General features: G+C 48.1%; 1 protein-coding gene across 1 annotated transcript in view; it reads right to left on the reverse strand.

Moving 5' to 3' along the window:
* Positions 1-16,620, reverse strand: part of LOC138250112 (protein-lysine methyltransferase METTL21E-like) — a 194,715-nt gene that overhangs the window by 21,852 nt on the left and 156,243 nt on the right. The window lies entirely within an intron of this gene.

Raw genomic sequence — 16,620 nt, forward strand, 5'->3', positions numbered from 1 at the left:
ATGATACCTCCCTTGTTTGGGTAGGCCTAGCGCCCGCGACAGGATATGCCCCAAAACACAACGTGGACACATCACAGAAAACAGAGCTGTTTTTAGCAAAGTGACTACCTGTAGATTTTGGCCTCTAGCTCAGCCGGCACCTAGGGAAACCTACCAAACCTGTGCATTTCTGAAAACTAGAGACCTAGGGGAATCCAAGGAGGGGTGACTTGTTTGGCTCGGACCAGGTTCTGTTACCCAGAATCCTTTGCAAACCTCAAAATTTGGCTAAAAAAAACACATGTTCCTCACATTTCTGTGGCAGAAAGTTCTGGAATCTGAGAGGAGCGACAAATTTCCTTCCACCCAGCATTCCCCCACGTCTCCCGATAAAAATGATACCTCACTTGTGTGGGTAGGCCTAGCGCCCGCGACAGGATATGCCCCAAAACACAACCTGGACACATCACAGAAAACAGAGCTGTTTTTAGCATAGTGACTACCTGTAGATTTTGGCCTCTAGCTCAGCCGCCACCTAGGGAAACCTACCAAACCTGTGCATTTCTGAAAACTAGAGACCTAGGGGAATCCAAGGAGGGGTGACTTGTGTGGCTCGGACCAGGTTCGGTTACCCAGAATCCTTTGCAAACCTCAAAATTTGGCTAAAAAAACACATGTTCCTCACATTTCTGTGGCAGAAAGTTCTGGAATCTGAGAGGAGCCACAAATTTCCTTCCACCTAGCGTTCCCCCACGTATCCCGATAAAAATGATACCTCACTTGTGTGGGTAGGCCTAGCGCCCGCGACAGGATATGCCCCAAAACACAACGTGGACAAATCACAGAAAACAGAGCTGTTTTTAGCAAAGTGACTACCTGTAGATTTTGGCCTCTAGCTCAGCCGCCACCTAGGGAAACCTACCAAACCTGTGCATTTCTGAAAACTAGAGACCTAGGGGGATCCAAGGAGGGGTGACTTGCGGGGCTCGGACCAGGTTCTGTTACCCAGAATCCTTTGCAAACCTCAAAATTTGGCTAAAAAAACACATGTTCCTCACATTTCTGTGGCAGAAAGTTCTGGAATCTGAGAGGAGCCACAAATTTCCTTCCACCCAGCGTTCCCCCACGTCTCCCGATAAAAATGATACCTCACTTGTGTGGGTAGGCCTAGCGCCCGCAACAGGATATGCCCCAAAACACAACGTGGACATATCACAGAAAACAGAGCTGTTTTTAGCAAAGTGACTACCTGTAGATTTTGGCCTCTAGCTCAGCCGCCACCTAGGGAAACCTACCAAACCTATGCATTTCTGAAAACTAGAGACCTAGGGGAATCCAAGGAGGGGTGACTTGTGTGGCTCGGACGAGGTTCTGTTACCCAGAATCCTTTGCAAACCTCAAAATTTGGCTAAAAAAACACATGTTCCTCACATTTCTGTGGCAGAAAGTTCTGGAATCTGAGAGGAGCTACAAATTTCCTTCCACCCAGTGTTCCCCCAAGTCTCCCGATAAAAATGATACCTCACTTGCGTGGGTAAGCCTAGCGCCGGCGACAGGAAACACCCCAAAGCGCAACGTGGACACATCCTAAATTTTGGAAAAAAACAGAGGTGTTTTTTGCGAAGTGCCTACCTGTAGATTTTGGCCTCTAGCTCAGCCGGCACCTAGGGAAACCTACCAAACCTGTGCATTTCTGAAAACTAGAGACCTAGGGGAATCCAAGGAGGGGTGACTTGTGTGGCTCGGACCAGGTTCGGTTACCCAGAATCCTTTGCAAACCTCAAAATTTGGCTAAAAAAACACATGTTCCTCACATTTCTGTGGCAGAAAGTTCTGGAATCTGAGAGGAGCCACAAATTTCCTTCCACCTAGCGTTCCCCCACGTATCCCGATAAAAATGATACCTCACTTGTGTGGGTAGGCCTAGCGCCCGCGACAGGATATGCCCCAAAACACAACGTGGACAAATCACAGAAAACAGAGCTGTTTTTAGCAAAGTGACTACCTGTAGATTTTGGCCTCTAGCTCAGCCGCCACCTAGGGAAACCTACCAAACCTGTGCATTTCTGAAAACTAGAGACCTAGGGGGATCCAAGGAGGGGTGACTTGCGGGGCTCGGACCAGGTTCTGTTACCCAGAATCCTTTGCAAACCTCAAAATTTGGCTAAAAAAACACATGTTCCTCACATTTCTGTGGCAGAAAGTTCTGGAATCTGAGAGGAGCCACAAATTTCCTTCCACCCAGCGTTCCCCCACGTCTCCCGATAAAAATGATACCTCACTTGTGTGGGTAGGCCTAGCGCCCGCAACAGGATATGCCCCAAAACACAACGTGGACATATCACAGAAAACAGAGCTGTTTTTAGCAAAGTGACTACCTGTAGATTTTGGCCTCTAGCTCAGCCGCCACCTAGGGAAACCTACCAAACCTATGCATTTCTGAAAACTAGAGACCTAGGGGAATCCAAGGAGGGGTGACTTGTGTGGCTCGGACGAGGTTCTGTTACCCAGAATCCTTTGCAAACCTCAAAATTTGGCTAAAAAAACACATGTTCCTCACATTTCTGTGGCAGAAAGTTCTGGAATCTGAGAGGAGCTACAAATTTCCTTCCACCCAGTGTTCCCCCAAGTCTCCCGATAAAAATGATACCTCACTTGCGTGGGTAAGCCTAGCGCCGGCGACAGGAAACACCCCAAAGCGCAACGTGGACACATCCTAAATTTTGGAAAAAAACAGAGGTGTTTTTTGCGAAGTGCCTACCTGTAGATTTTGGCCTCTAGCTCAGCCGGCACCTAGGGAAACCTACCAAACCTGTGCATTTCTGAAAACTAGAGACCTAGGGGAATCCAAGGAGGGGTGACTTGCGGGGCTCGGACCAGGTTCTGTTACCCAGAATCCTTTGCAAACCTCAAAATTTGGCTAAAAAAACACATGTTCCTCACATTTCTGTGGCAGAAAGTTCTGGAATCTGAGAGGAGCTACAAATTTCCTTCCACCCAGCGTTCCCCCACGTCTCCCGATAAAAATGATACCTCACTTGTGTGGGTAGGCCTAGCGCCCGCGACAGGATATGCCCCAAAACACAACGTGGACATATCACAGAAAACAGAGCTGTTTTTAGCAAAGTGACTACCTGTAGATTTTGGCCTCTAGCTCAGCCGCCACCTAGGGAAACCTACCAAACCTGTGCATTTCTGAAAACTAGAGACCTAGGGGGATCCAAGGAGGGGTGACTTGCGGGGCTCGGACCAGGTTCTGTTACCCAGAATCCTTTGCAAACCTCAAAATTTGGCTAAAAAAACACATGTTCCTCACATTTCTGTGGCAGAAAGTTCTGGAATCTGAGAGGAGCTACAAATTTCCTTCCACCCAGTGTTCCCCCAAGTCTCCCGATAAAAATGATACCTCACTTGCGTGGGTAAGCCTAGCGCCGGCGACAGGAAACACCCCAAAGCGCAACGTGGACACATCCTAAATTTTGGAAAAAAACAGAGGTGTTTTTTGCGAAGTGCCTACCTGTAGATTTTGGCCTCTAGCTCAGCCGGCACCTAGGGAAACCTACCAAACCTGTGCATTCCTGAAAACTAGAGACCTAGGGGAATCCAAGGAGGGGTGACTTGCGGGGCTCGGACCAGGTTCTGTTACCCAGAATCCTTTGCAAACCTCAAAATTTGGCTAAAAAAACACATGTTCCTCACATTTCTGTGGCAGAAAGTTCTGGAATCTGAGAGGAGCTACAAATTTCCTTCCACCCAGCGTTCCCCCACGTCTCCCGATAAAAATGATACCTCACTTGTGTGGGTAGGCCTAGCGCCCGCGACAGGATATGCCCCAAAACACAACGTGGACATATCACAGAAAACAGAGCTGTTTTTAGCAAAGTGACTACCTGTAGATTTTGGCCTCTAGCTCAGCCGCCACCTAGGGAAACCTACCAAACCTGTGCATTTCTGAAAACTAGAGACCTAGGGGGATCCAAGGAGGGGTGACTTGCGGGGCTCGGACCAGGTTCTGTTACCCAGAATCCTTTGCAAACCTCAAAATTTGGCTAAAAAAACACATGTTCCTCACATTTCTGTGGCAGAAAGTTCTGGAATCTGAGAGGAGCTACAAATTTCCTTCCACCCAGCGTTCCCCCACGTCTCCCGATAAAAATGATACCTCACTTGTGTGGGTAGGCCTAGCGCCCGCGACAGGATATGCCCCAAAACACAACGTGGACATATCACAGAAAACAGAGCTGTTTTTAGCAAAGTGACTACCTGTAGATTTTGGCCTCTAGCTCAGCCGCCACCTAGGGAAACCTACCAAACCTGTGCATTTCTGAAAACTAGAGACCTAGGGGGATCCAAGGAGGGGTGACTTGCGGGGCTCGGACCAGGTTCTGTTACCCAGAATCCTTTGCAAACCTCAAAATTTGGATAAAAAAACACATGTTCCTCACATTTCTGTGGCAGAAAGTTCTGGAATCTGAGAGGAGCCACAAATTTCCTTCCACCCAGCGTTCCCCCACGTCTCCCGATAAAAATGATACCTCACTTGTGTGGGTAGGCCTAGCGCCCGCGACAGGATATGCCCCAAAACACAACGTGGACATATCACAGAAAACAGAGCTGTTTTTAGCAAAGTGACTACCTGTAGATTTTGGCCTCTAGCTCAGCCGCCACCTAGGGAAACCTACCAAACCTGTGCATTTCTGAAAACTAGAGACCTAGGGGGATCCAAGGAGGGATGACTTGCGGGGCTCGGACCAGGTTCTGTTACCCAGAATCCTTTGCAAACCTCAAAATTTGGCTAAAAAAACACATGTCCCTCACATTTCTGTGGCAGAAAGTTCTGGAATCTGAGAGGAGCTACAAATTTCCTTCCACCCAGCGTTCCCCCAAGTCTCCCGATAAAAATGATACCTCACTTGCGTGGGTAGGCCTAGCGCCGGTGACAGGAAACACCCCAAAGCGCAACGTGGACACATCCTAAATTTTGGAAAAAAACAGAGGTGTTTTTTGCGAAGTGCCTACCTGTAGATTTTGGCCTCTAGCTCAGCCGCCACCTAGGGAAACCTACCAAACCTGTGCATTTCTGAAAACTAGAGACCTAGGGGAATCCAAGGAGGGGTGACTTGCGGGGCTCGGACCAGGTTCTGTTACCCAGAATCCTTTGCAAACCTCAAAATTTGGCTAAAATAACACATGTTCCTCACATTTCTGTGGCAGAAAGTTCTGGAATCTGAGAGGAGCTACAAATTTCCTTCCACCCAGCGTTCCCCCACGTCTCCCGATAAAAATGATACCTCACTTGTGTGGGTAGGCCTAACGCCCGCGACAGGATATGCCCCAAAACACAACGTGGACATATCACAGAAAACAGAGCTGTTTTTAGCAAAGTGACTACCTGTAGATTTTGGCCTCTAGCTCAGCCGCCACCTAGGGAAACCTACCAAACCTGTGCATTTCTGAAAACTAGAGACCTAGGGGGATCCAAGGAGGGGTGACTTGTGGGGCTCGGACCAGGTTCTGTTACCCAGAATCCTTTGCAAACCTCAAAATTTGGCTAAAAAAACACATGTTCCTCACATTTCTGTGGCAGAAAGTTCTGGAATCTGAGAGGAGCCACAAATTTCCTTCCACCCAGCGTTCCCCCACGTCTCCCGATAAAAATGATACCTCACTTGTGTGGGTAGGCCTAGCGCCCGCGACAGGATATGCCCCAAAACACAACGTGGACATATCACAGAAAACAGAGCTGTTTTTAGCAAAGTGACTACCTGTAGATTTTGGCCTCTAGCTCAGCCGCCACCTAGGGAAACCTACCAAACCTGTGCATTTCTGAAAACTAGAGACCTAGGGGGATCCAAGGAGGGGTGACTTGCGGGGCTCGGACCAGGTTCTGTTACCCAGAATCCTTTGCAAACCTCAAAATTTGGCTAAAAAAACACATGTTCCTCACATTTCTGTGGCAGAAAGTTCTGGAACCTGAGAGGAGCCACAAATTTCCTTCCACCCAGCGTTCCCCCACGTCTCCCGATAAAAATGATACCTCACTTGTGTGGGTAGGCCTAGCGCCCGCGACAGGATATGCCCCAAAACACAACGTGGACATATCACAGAAAACAGAGCTGTTTTTAGCAAAGTGACTACCTGTAGATTTTGGCCTCTAGCTCAGCCGCCACCTAGGGAAACCTACCAAACCTGTGCATTTCTGAAAACTAGAGACCTAGGGGGATCCAAGGAGGGGTGACTTGCGGGGCTCGGACCAGGTTCTGTTACCCAGAATCCTTTGCAAACCTCAAAATTTGGCTAAAAAAACACATGTCCCTCACATTTCTGTGGCAGAAAGTTCTGGAATCTGAGAGGAGCTACAAATTTCCTTCCACCCAGCGTTCCCCCAAGTCTCCCGATAAAAATGATACCTCACTTGCGTGGGTAGGCCTAGCGCCGGCGACAGGAAACACCCCAAAGCGCAACGTGGACACATCCTAAATTTTGGAAAAAAACAGAGGTGTTTTTTGCGAAGTGCCTACCTGTAGATTTTGGCCTCTAGCTCAGCCGCCACCTAGGGAAACCTACCAAACCTGTGCATTTCTGAAAACTAGAGACCTAGGGGAATCCAAGGAGGGGTGACTTGTGGGGCTCGGACCAGGTTCTGTTACCCAGAATCCTTTGCAAACCTCAAAGTTTGGCTAAAATAACACATGTTCCTCACATTTCTGTGGCAGAAAGTTCTGGAATCTGAGAGGAGCTACAAATTTCCTTCCACCCAGCGTTCCCCCACGTCTCCCGATAAAAATGATACCTCACTTGTGTGGGTAGGCCTAGCGCCCGCGACAGGATATGCCCCAAAACACAACGTGGACATATCACAGAAAACAGAGCTGTTTTTAGCAAAGTGACTACCTGTAGATTTTGGCCTCTAGCTCAGCCGCCACCTAGGGAAACCTACCAAACCTGTGCATTTCTGAAAACTAGAGACCTAGGGGGATCCAAGGAGGGGTGACTTGCGGGGCTCGGACCAGGTTCTGTTACCCAGAATCCTTTGCAAACCTCAAAATTTGGCTAAAAAAACACATGTCCCTCACATTTCTGTGGCAGAAAGTTCTGGAATCTGAGAGGAGCTACAAATTTCCTTCCACCCAGCGTTCCCCCAAGTCTCCCGATAAAAATGATACCTCACTTGCGTGGGTAGGCCTAGCGCCTGCGACAGGAAACACCCCAAAGCGCAACGTGGACACATCCACAATTTTGGGAGAAAACAGTGCCTACCTGCGGATTTTGGCCTGTAGCTCACCCGGCGCCTAGGGAAACCTACCAAACCAGTGCATTTCTGAAAACTAGAGACCTAGGGGAATCCAAGGAGGGGTGACTTGCGGGGCTCGGACCAGGTTCTGTTACCCAGAATCCTTTGCAAACCTCAAAATTTGGCTAAAAAAACACATGTTCCTCACATTTCTGTGGCAGAAAGTTCTGGAATCTGATAGGAGCCACAAATTTCCTTCCACCCAGCGTTCCCCCAAGTCTCCCGATAAAAATGATACCTCACTTGTGTGGGTGGCCCAGGTGCCTGCAACATAATAAGGCCCAAAACCTGAAGGGATAGAAGGGATAGCACAGCAAGTTTATAAGGGCATATTCTTTTATACATCTTTAGACGGACTCTGCTTTGGGGACCCACATAAGTGAGGTGTCATTTTACTTGGGAGACTGAGGGGAAAACTGGGGAGTAGGAATTTTGTGCTGGAGCGGTGATCCTACTAAGAAAAATCAGGAAAATATGCTTTTTTATGCAAATTGTGAGGTTTACAGAGGAGTCTGGGTAAGAAAATGTTGGGGGAGCCACACAAGCCACACCTCCCTAGACTCCTTGGGGTGCCTAGTTTTAAAAAGTTTCTGGGTTTTGTAGGTTTCCCTACATGACGGCCGCACCCAGGACCAAAAACATAGGTGGGCCCTCCCCCCCAAACACAGGTATTTTTGGAATATATCACTTTGATGTGTGCACATACGTCCGTGATGTGCCAAACACTAAAATTGTGAAAAGAAACACACTTAGGTTATGTGAAGAAGACCCCTCACCCACCAACCAAGTTGGTGGCATGCTTCATCATCGGGGTCCCACCTGAGGCACCTAGCGTGTCTCAAGTGTGCTGCGACGCCTGATTACAGCGGAGCAGGTTTTGTCATTTGTACCACACATACTGGTTGGATTTGGCACGAGGGTGAGTGATGGTTCAGTAGATCAAATTTTATTAACAAGAGATTTCACAAAAGTGAAATGCACTGGTAATAACTGAAAGGCCAAAAAACTGAACCAATGACTCACAGCTCGTGAGCTGTACAGCCACGACAAGGCACCAACCGCTTTACAGTCCATTCACACACCTTTCATACATGACATGCACTAGACCATTCACGCCGCCAGCCACGGGCCCAGCACATTACAAGACTCGCATCCACAGACAGCGCCAGTCAAGGGCCCATCACTTTCATACGCCCACATGCCTGATACAGCAATCACACCAGCTGATGAGTGTGTGGACTGGCGTTTGGCCGGCACTGCCAGCCAAGCGCCACCCCACCCACACCACCAGCCAAGCGCCACCCCACACACACCGCCAGCCCAGCGCCACCCCACACACACCGCCAGCCCAGCGCCACCCCACACACACCGCCAGCCAAGCGCCACCCCACACACACCGCCAGCCAAGCGCCACCCCACACACACCGCCAGCCAAGCGCCACCACACCCACGCCGCCAGCCAAGCGCCACTCTACACATGCCATCCCCTTTTTTTTGTTTTTAAACAACAAAGAAACCACTAATCATAAATTAGTACAAAACTACAAACACAAAAGCTCTAACTGAATACATGACTAATGCCAACCGTGAAACCGAACATATAAAAATATAAAACACCAGTTTACGCTCACGGAATTTCCCAATAATTCTTCTGTGTGTGGTAGCTCCTGAAACAGCCACCCACACACAGCCCAGGCTTTGAAGGACAATCAGGGCAGTACATCCTAGTCTCCTTCCTGATACCTCTTCGAGCACAGACTCTACATCTCTTAGCAGGAAAGTTTTTTTTGGCCGTGGGAGGAATGTGCTCAGCAAAGTGACGATCTTTCAATCTAGCCACATCCTCCACCACTGCTTCTCTAGGAACTCTTGCCTGTTCCAGCACAACAAGGCTAGCTATGATAGACTCCTGAAATTTCACAAATGTCATCCTTGACTCTGGAGAACTATCCTTAAACACAACAAAAGCATTAAAAGTTGCCAAGTGGAACAAGTGAAGCGCTAATTTCTTATACCACACATAAGACTTACGAGCAGCAGTGTAAGGTTCTAACCTCTGATCTACTCTATCAACACCACCCATGTGCTTATTATAGTCTAAGATGCACACAGGTTTGCGCACTTCGGCAACCTGACCCCAAACAGCCACAGGTGAAGTACTCTCATCATGGATGGTGCTTAGCATGTATACATCCCTCTTGTCTACAAATTTCAGAGCTAGCAGCTCATCATTCCGCAAGGCACTGCACTGTCCCTTCTCAAGTTTTTTACAGACAAGCTCTTTTGGATAGCCTTTCCGATTAGAGCGGATTGTGCCACAAGCAACAGTGTCCACTCTGAACAACTCCTTGAACAACCGAACTCCAGTGTAGAAGTTATCTACATATAAATGGTGACCTTTGTTAAACAGTCGTCTACCAAGTTCCCACACAATTTTCTCACTAACTCCAAAAGTGGGAGGACAACCAGGGGGGTCAATATTGGAATCCCTACCAGTGTAGACCCGGAAATTATAAACATATCCTGTACTACTTTCTGACAGCATATACAATTTAATTCCATACCGTGCCCTCTTGCTAGGAATGTACTGCCTAAAAACCAAACGACCCTTGAACAGGACCAAAGACTCATCTACAGATATTTCTTTCCCTGGAACATAGATCTCTGAAAACCGATCTACCAAATGATCAAGGACAGGTCTAATCTTAAAAAGACGGTCAGAATCAGGATGATCTCGTGGCAAGGCTAAAGCATTATCTACAAAATGCAACATCCGAAGAAGAAGCTCATACCGGTTACGACTCATGATGGCAGGAAATATAGCAGTTGCCATCAAGGGACTAGTAGACCAATATGAAGACAGCGACGGCTTCCTTATCAGCCCCATCAAAAAAGTTAAACCCAAGAACTTTTTCAACTCTTCCAGATTTGTGGGAATCCACCGGCTAGCTCTAGAGTGTGGCCTAAGTCTGGCAGCGTTGTCCCTCAAAAACTGCTCTGCATACAAATTAGTCTGCTCAACAATCTCTTCCAAAAATATATCGTCCATAAACAACTCAAAAAAGTTGACGGGCAAAAAGTTTTCCGTATTAACTCGACACCCTGGAAAACCAGTAAACGCAGGCAACTGTAGCTGCTCCATGTTTGGTGCAACCCATGCGTCAGGTCTTCCAATGGGAAGCCTTTCAGCCGCTGGCTCCTGCACCATTGGCACATCACTATCCTCCTCTAAAACAGGCCCTTCATCAGCACTGAGAGTGGCTTCATCATCAGATGATTCATCTCTGACAGAAAATTCACTTCCAGAATCCTGCACTTCCTCCTCTGCCTCAGATGCAGAGTCAATCTCATATTCATGGTCAGAAGATGACTCAAAAAGCACACTAACAACCTGCTGAGCGGTCATCCTACGGCTGGCCATGATCCTTCCTACTAAAATTAACTGGACAAATACACCACCAACAACCAGCACTGTGTAAGATAAGTAACAAAGTATAGGTTTATCACTAAGAATTATAAACTCAAAAACTATACTGCTCACTTGCCTGAAAAAGCTTGACTCACCAGCAACTACTCTGCACAGCCACAGCAATCACCAACGATATCCCACTAAAAAGAGAAAAAAAAAAGCAAATTAGACATAAGACAACACAATAATCATTGTGCATAACTCTAAGGACAATTTCACACACAATCCTGCATTCAGTACACCACCTACAAACATGTCATTCATGCATTGCAACAATACTCACTTGGAGTAAATTTATTTACTTACCTAAAACATGCAACTACGCAAACCGCAGGACAACTACTGCCAAAACTGCAACAAGCCACAGCAAAGTCAGCAAAAGCTTTGAACTAAAACAAAAAGGAGAAAAACTGTTATTATCATAAAAGTAAATACTTCGCCAGTTGACAAACACTCCGCCACTAACCATTTTTTCATTTTCCCGTGTCTAGTCTTCTCTGCTTGGGGGAAGATGGGCCTAAAAAAAAAATAGGCCAATCTACCCCCAAGGGGAGGGGGCAGAAATCACCCAGATTACATTGCACCATTTGGGGGGGGGCGACCCTTGCCCAAGGTGCCACACCCCCACACAAAGCACACACACACATACATAGTATCCCTGGCGCTATGGGGATTCTGCCCCCCTTGGGGACAGAAAGGCCTAAAAAATAGGCATATCTGCCCCCTAGGGGGGCAGAACTGCCCAAAAATACATGTGGGCCCCTGGGGGCGACCCTTGCCCAAGGGGCCACCCCCCAACACAAAAAATAAAAATCAACAATAAAATCCCTGGTGTCTAGTGGCTTTCTGCCCCCCTTGGGGGCAGATCGGCCTAAAAATAGGGCCAATCTACCCCCAAGGGGGGCAGAAACGACAATAAATACATTGCGCCCCTGGGGGGAGCGACCCTTGCCCAAGGGGCCACCCCCCAACACAAAGCACACATACATACATACTATTTCTGGCGCTATTGGGATTCTGCCCCCCTTGGGGGCAGAAAGGCCTAAAAAAAATAGGCCTCTCTGCCCCCAAGGGGGGCAGAACTGCCCAAAAATACATGAGGGCCCCTGGGGGCGACCCTTGCCCAAGGGGCCGCCCCCCAACACAAAAAATACACATCAACAATAAAATCCCTGGTGTCTAGTGGCTTTCTGTCCCCCTTGGGGGCAGATCGGCCTAAAAATAGGGCCAATCTGCCCCCAAGGGGGGCAGAAACGACAATAAATACATTGCGCCCCTGGGGGGAGCGACCCTTGCCCAAGGGGCCACCCCCCAACACAAAGCACACATACATACATACTATTTCTGGCGCTATTGGGATTCTGCCCCCCTTGGGGGCAGAAAGGCCTAAAAAAAATAGGCCTCTCTGCCCCCAAGGGGGGCAGAACTGCCCAAAAATACATGAGGGCCCCTGGGGGCGACCCTTGCCCAAGGGGCCGCCCCCCAACACAAAAAATACACATCAACAATAAAATCCCTGGTGTCTAGTGGCTTTCTGCCCCCCTTGGGGGCAGATCGGCCTAAAAATAGGGCCAATCTGCCCCCAAGGGGGGCAGAAACGACAATAAATACATTGCGCCCCTGGGGGGAGCGACCCTTGCCCAAGGGGCCACCCCCCAACACAAAGCACACATACATACATACTATTTCTGGTGCTATTGGGATTCTGCCCCCCTTGGGGGCAGAAAGGCCTAAAAAAAATAGGCCTCTCTGCCCCCAAGGGGGGCAGAACTGCCCAAAAATACATGAGGGCCCCTGGGGGCGACCCTTGCCCAAGGGGCCGCCCCCCAACACAAAAAATACACATCAACAATAAAATCCCTGGTGTCTAGTGGCTTTCTGCCCCCCTTGGGGGCAGATCGGCCTAAAAATAGGGCCAATCTGCCCCCAGGGGGGGCAGAAACGACGTAAAATACATTTGCCCCCAAAGGGGAGCGACCCTTGCCCAAGGGGCCGCCCCCCAACACAAAAAATACAAATCAACAATAAAATCCCTGGTGTCTAGTGGCTTTCTGCCCCCCTTGGGGGCAGATCGGCCTAAAAATAGGGCCAATCTGCCCCCAGGGGGGGCAGAAACGACGTAAAATACATGTGCCCCCAAAGGGGAGCGACCCTTGCCCAAGGGGCCGCCCCCCAACACAAAAAATACACAGCAACAATAAAATCCCTGGTGTCTAGTGGCTTTCTGCCCCCCTTGGGGGCAGATCGGCCTAAAAATAGGGCCAATCTGCCCCCAGGGGGGGCAGAAACGACGTGAAAAGCATGTGCCCCCAAAGGGGAGCGACCCTTGCCCAAGGGGTCGCTCCCCTACACTAATATTCACTCACACACACACATACAGAAATCCCTGGTGTCTAGTGGGCATTCCTGCTGCCCGATCGCATCGCGATCGGGCAGCAGGAATGCTCAAAGAGACATCGAGGGAAAGGAAAACCCTTTCCCTTCCCTCGATGCCTCTCTGAGAGCACCCCCACCCCGCACGAAGGTGAAATACTCACCTTCTCCCTTGACGCGCTGGAAGCAAATGGCTTCCAGCGCGTCATTCCCCGTTTCCATGAAATCAGCGCGCGATCGCGCGCTCACGTCATGGGGGGGGGGGCGGGGGGGTTGGGCGTGAAAGGGGAAGGGGAAGGGATTCCCCTTTCAGCCCTGGCCTGGGGGTGTTGGGGGGCGGCCCTCGGGGGAAGCGCTAGCGCTTCCCCCGACTGCCAGTCCCTGGACGTAATGGTTACGTCCATGGCGCCACACGGGCGCTGCCATGGACGTAACCATTACGTCCGTGGCGGGGAAGGGGTTAATGGATTGGCATTTATTTTGTCTTCATTTAGATTACATCGTTCTTTCTTCATACTGAAGTAACTGACTAGTGGTAAGCATGGTCCTGTGGGAGTCCTGCTACTGTAGATCGAATGTTAGAACTTTACTCTTGACTTGGTATGTTTTTTTTTTGTTTAGTTGGACGTGCCGGACGAAAAGGATTAAGCAGTTCTTTTCTAGGAAGTTGATGTTGAAGCAAAAACTACTATGCTGTGTTGCTTTATTTTTGGAATTGGTTTAGAGTTATGAGTTGGTTCACTTTGCTTGGGGTATTTAACTTTTGTCAGTTGTTTGAGGAGCACTAATGGGTGATTTTATTTTATGGATATGTGTATGTATATGCATGTGTGTATATACATATATATATATATATATTTATGTATGTATGTGTGTGTATATATATATATATATATATATATATATCAATATCAACATATATATATGTACACTTTTTGGTGTAAATTTTGTGTTGCATGTTTTGATGATGTGAAAAATGCACGTTTTACACTGAGGTTTATGTAGGCTGTTTTTTAGGGTGCCTTGTAAGTTGGCGATTAACTTGCATGTACAGCGTGTTTTGGTTTTCTACTGCCTTTTAGTGTTGTAGTGCATTTCATTAATGTGGGTTATTTATTGTGCTGTAGATCAACAATTATTGTGATTTAATCCACTTTGACACATTGTCCTGAGGTTGGTCTCATGGATGGTTTGAGGCTCGGGAGACTGAAATGTTGACCTTATAGTCTCGATGACACAATTCATCGCATGAGCGGCTGGAGTCCATTAGGAGTGATTTCAGATTTTTTTGAAAGACTGCATATAGGACTCAAAGACCTTTTGTGGTTGGAGAGTCAGGAGGGTTGGTGCTCTCCTTCTGTCCCTTGGATGTAAAGGGATTGTGGACTAGAAGGGTCACAATTGCATTTGTATAAAAACACAAAAAAAAATCTTTTTTGCTTTGCTATATTGATGAATATATTATTAGTGAATATATAAAAATTCTTCATTTTTCCAGAAACTAATTACACGCTGTTTGAAGATTTATTTGAATTTATGGAATATGATTTATGGTTACTTACAACATTAATAGTATTTAATAGCGCTGACATATTTGTATACAAATGATTCCTCCATGAACATTGCCTGCTTTAAAGTTTAGATTACCCAGTTCTGTGGGGAATATTGGGTTACCCTGCTTATTTGTATCTAGTGCGCCTGCAGCACAGATTGCGCCACCCACATGAGTAGCCCTGTAAACATGTCTCAGACCTGCCACTGCAGTTTCTGTGTGTGTAGTTTTAAACTGCCAGTTCGATCTGGCACGTGCACCCACTTGCCACGCCCAAACCTTCCCTTTTACTACATGTAAGTCGCCCCTAAGGTAGGCCCAAGGAAATATCAATGGCAAGGTGCAGTGTATTTAAAAGGTAGGACATGTACTAGTGTGTTTTACATGTCCTGATAGTGGAATACTGCTAAATTTGTTTTTCACTATTGCAAAAGCTATCTCTCCCACAGGATAACATGGGTATTGCCTTAAAATATAATTTAAGTGTAATATCCCATTGGGAGCAGATAGAGATGTGGAGTTTGGGGTCTCTGAAGTTGCAATTTAAAAATACATCTTTTGGTGAAGTTGGTTTTTAAATTGTAATTTTGAAAATGCCACTTTTAGAAAGTGGGTATTTTCTTGCTTAACCATTCTGTGCCTCCGTCTGGCTGCTGAATACATGTCTGGGTCAGACTGACAGTTGCACTGTTTGTGAATTCACTCTACACAGTCACACAAATGGAGCAGAGGTGTGTCCTGCATATCCTGATGGGTCTTCCTGGGTTACAGTGGAGAAAGGAGCTGACACTTGCACCTGAATAGGGCTGTGCCTGTCCTTACACAAAGCAGTCTCCAACCCCGCTGGAGTGTGTCTGGACTCCAACCCCCTGGAGTGTGTATGTGGCCAGGACAGGGAGAGTCAGGGTCTTGTGCACTACAAAGACTTTCCTTTGTATTTTGCCAACTTCAAAGGCAGAAATGAGTATAAGTACTGGACTGCTGACCCCACAACTTCAGACCACTTCTGGACTGAGGACATTTTGCCAGGGAGAAGACCTGCCACTCTGCCTGTTGCTTTGCAGTGATGGCCTGCTGCTGCTACTTCTGCCCTGGCTGGGGGTGAAAGGGCTGGACTTTGCTTTCTACATCCTGCTTTCCAAGGTTCTCCAAGGGCTTGAACTGATCTTGACTCCTGATAGAATTCTCAGGGACATCAAAGACCTCATCTGCCAGCACCTTGGCTTTCTTGCTTAGAGTCCAGACTTGCCAAGTGGTACAAAATCCAGTTCCTGGGCCCTTGAAAGTGAGTTCTGGTGAAAACAAGAATAACCAGGCACATCGACTCCAGACAACTCCAGAACCGGCGCCGCTGCTCGACTCAATGAAGCTACCTACATCCGAAGCTGTGGTCCCCGCTGAAGTGCAACGACTGTGACCGATGTCACTGCACTGACCACTGGCCCGAAGCTGCTGCAGGGCCTCTGAAGGCCCACAACATCGTGAGTCCTGAGTGATGTGTCACCGACATCTGTAACGCCCAACTCCGCCATGACGCCTGTGGCCCTGTCATGTGACCGCACACCGAGAGGTCATCCCATTGCGTCTTGATCCGCAAAATTCATCGACCCTGCCATAAAGAACCAACACCTCGCCGCCAACACCGCATCACCTCCCTTGCAACTGTAAGAAACCAATGGCTCACCTCCCCTGCAGTAAGGAACCAATGCTTCACCTCCTGGGTAGCAGTAAGGAACTGACCCCGCACCGGCTCCAGCAACGCCTCACCTCCCTGACTCTGTGCAACGTCTTTGTTTTATCGTTTTTCAAAGGTACTGTACCTGGGGGTTGGTGCAACTCTGTGACTGGCCCCCACTCTCTTGCGGGTGGAGTCAGACTGTTGAGAACGACTCCATCAACGACACTGTGATAGCCCTAGTTGGAGCTATTGTGTTTCTAAGCGCTTTATTGGGA

This window comes from Pleurodeles waltl, chromosome 8 (genome assembly GCF_031143425.1).
Source record: "Pleurodeles waltl isolate 20211129_DDA chromosome 8, aPleWal1.hap1.20221129, whole genome shotgun sequence".
NCBI lineage: Eukaryota > Metazoa > Chordata > Amphibia > Caudata > Salamandridae > Pleurodeles > Pleurodeles waltl.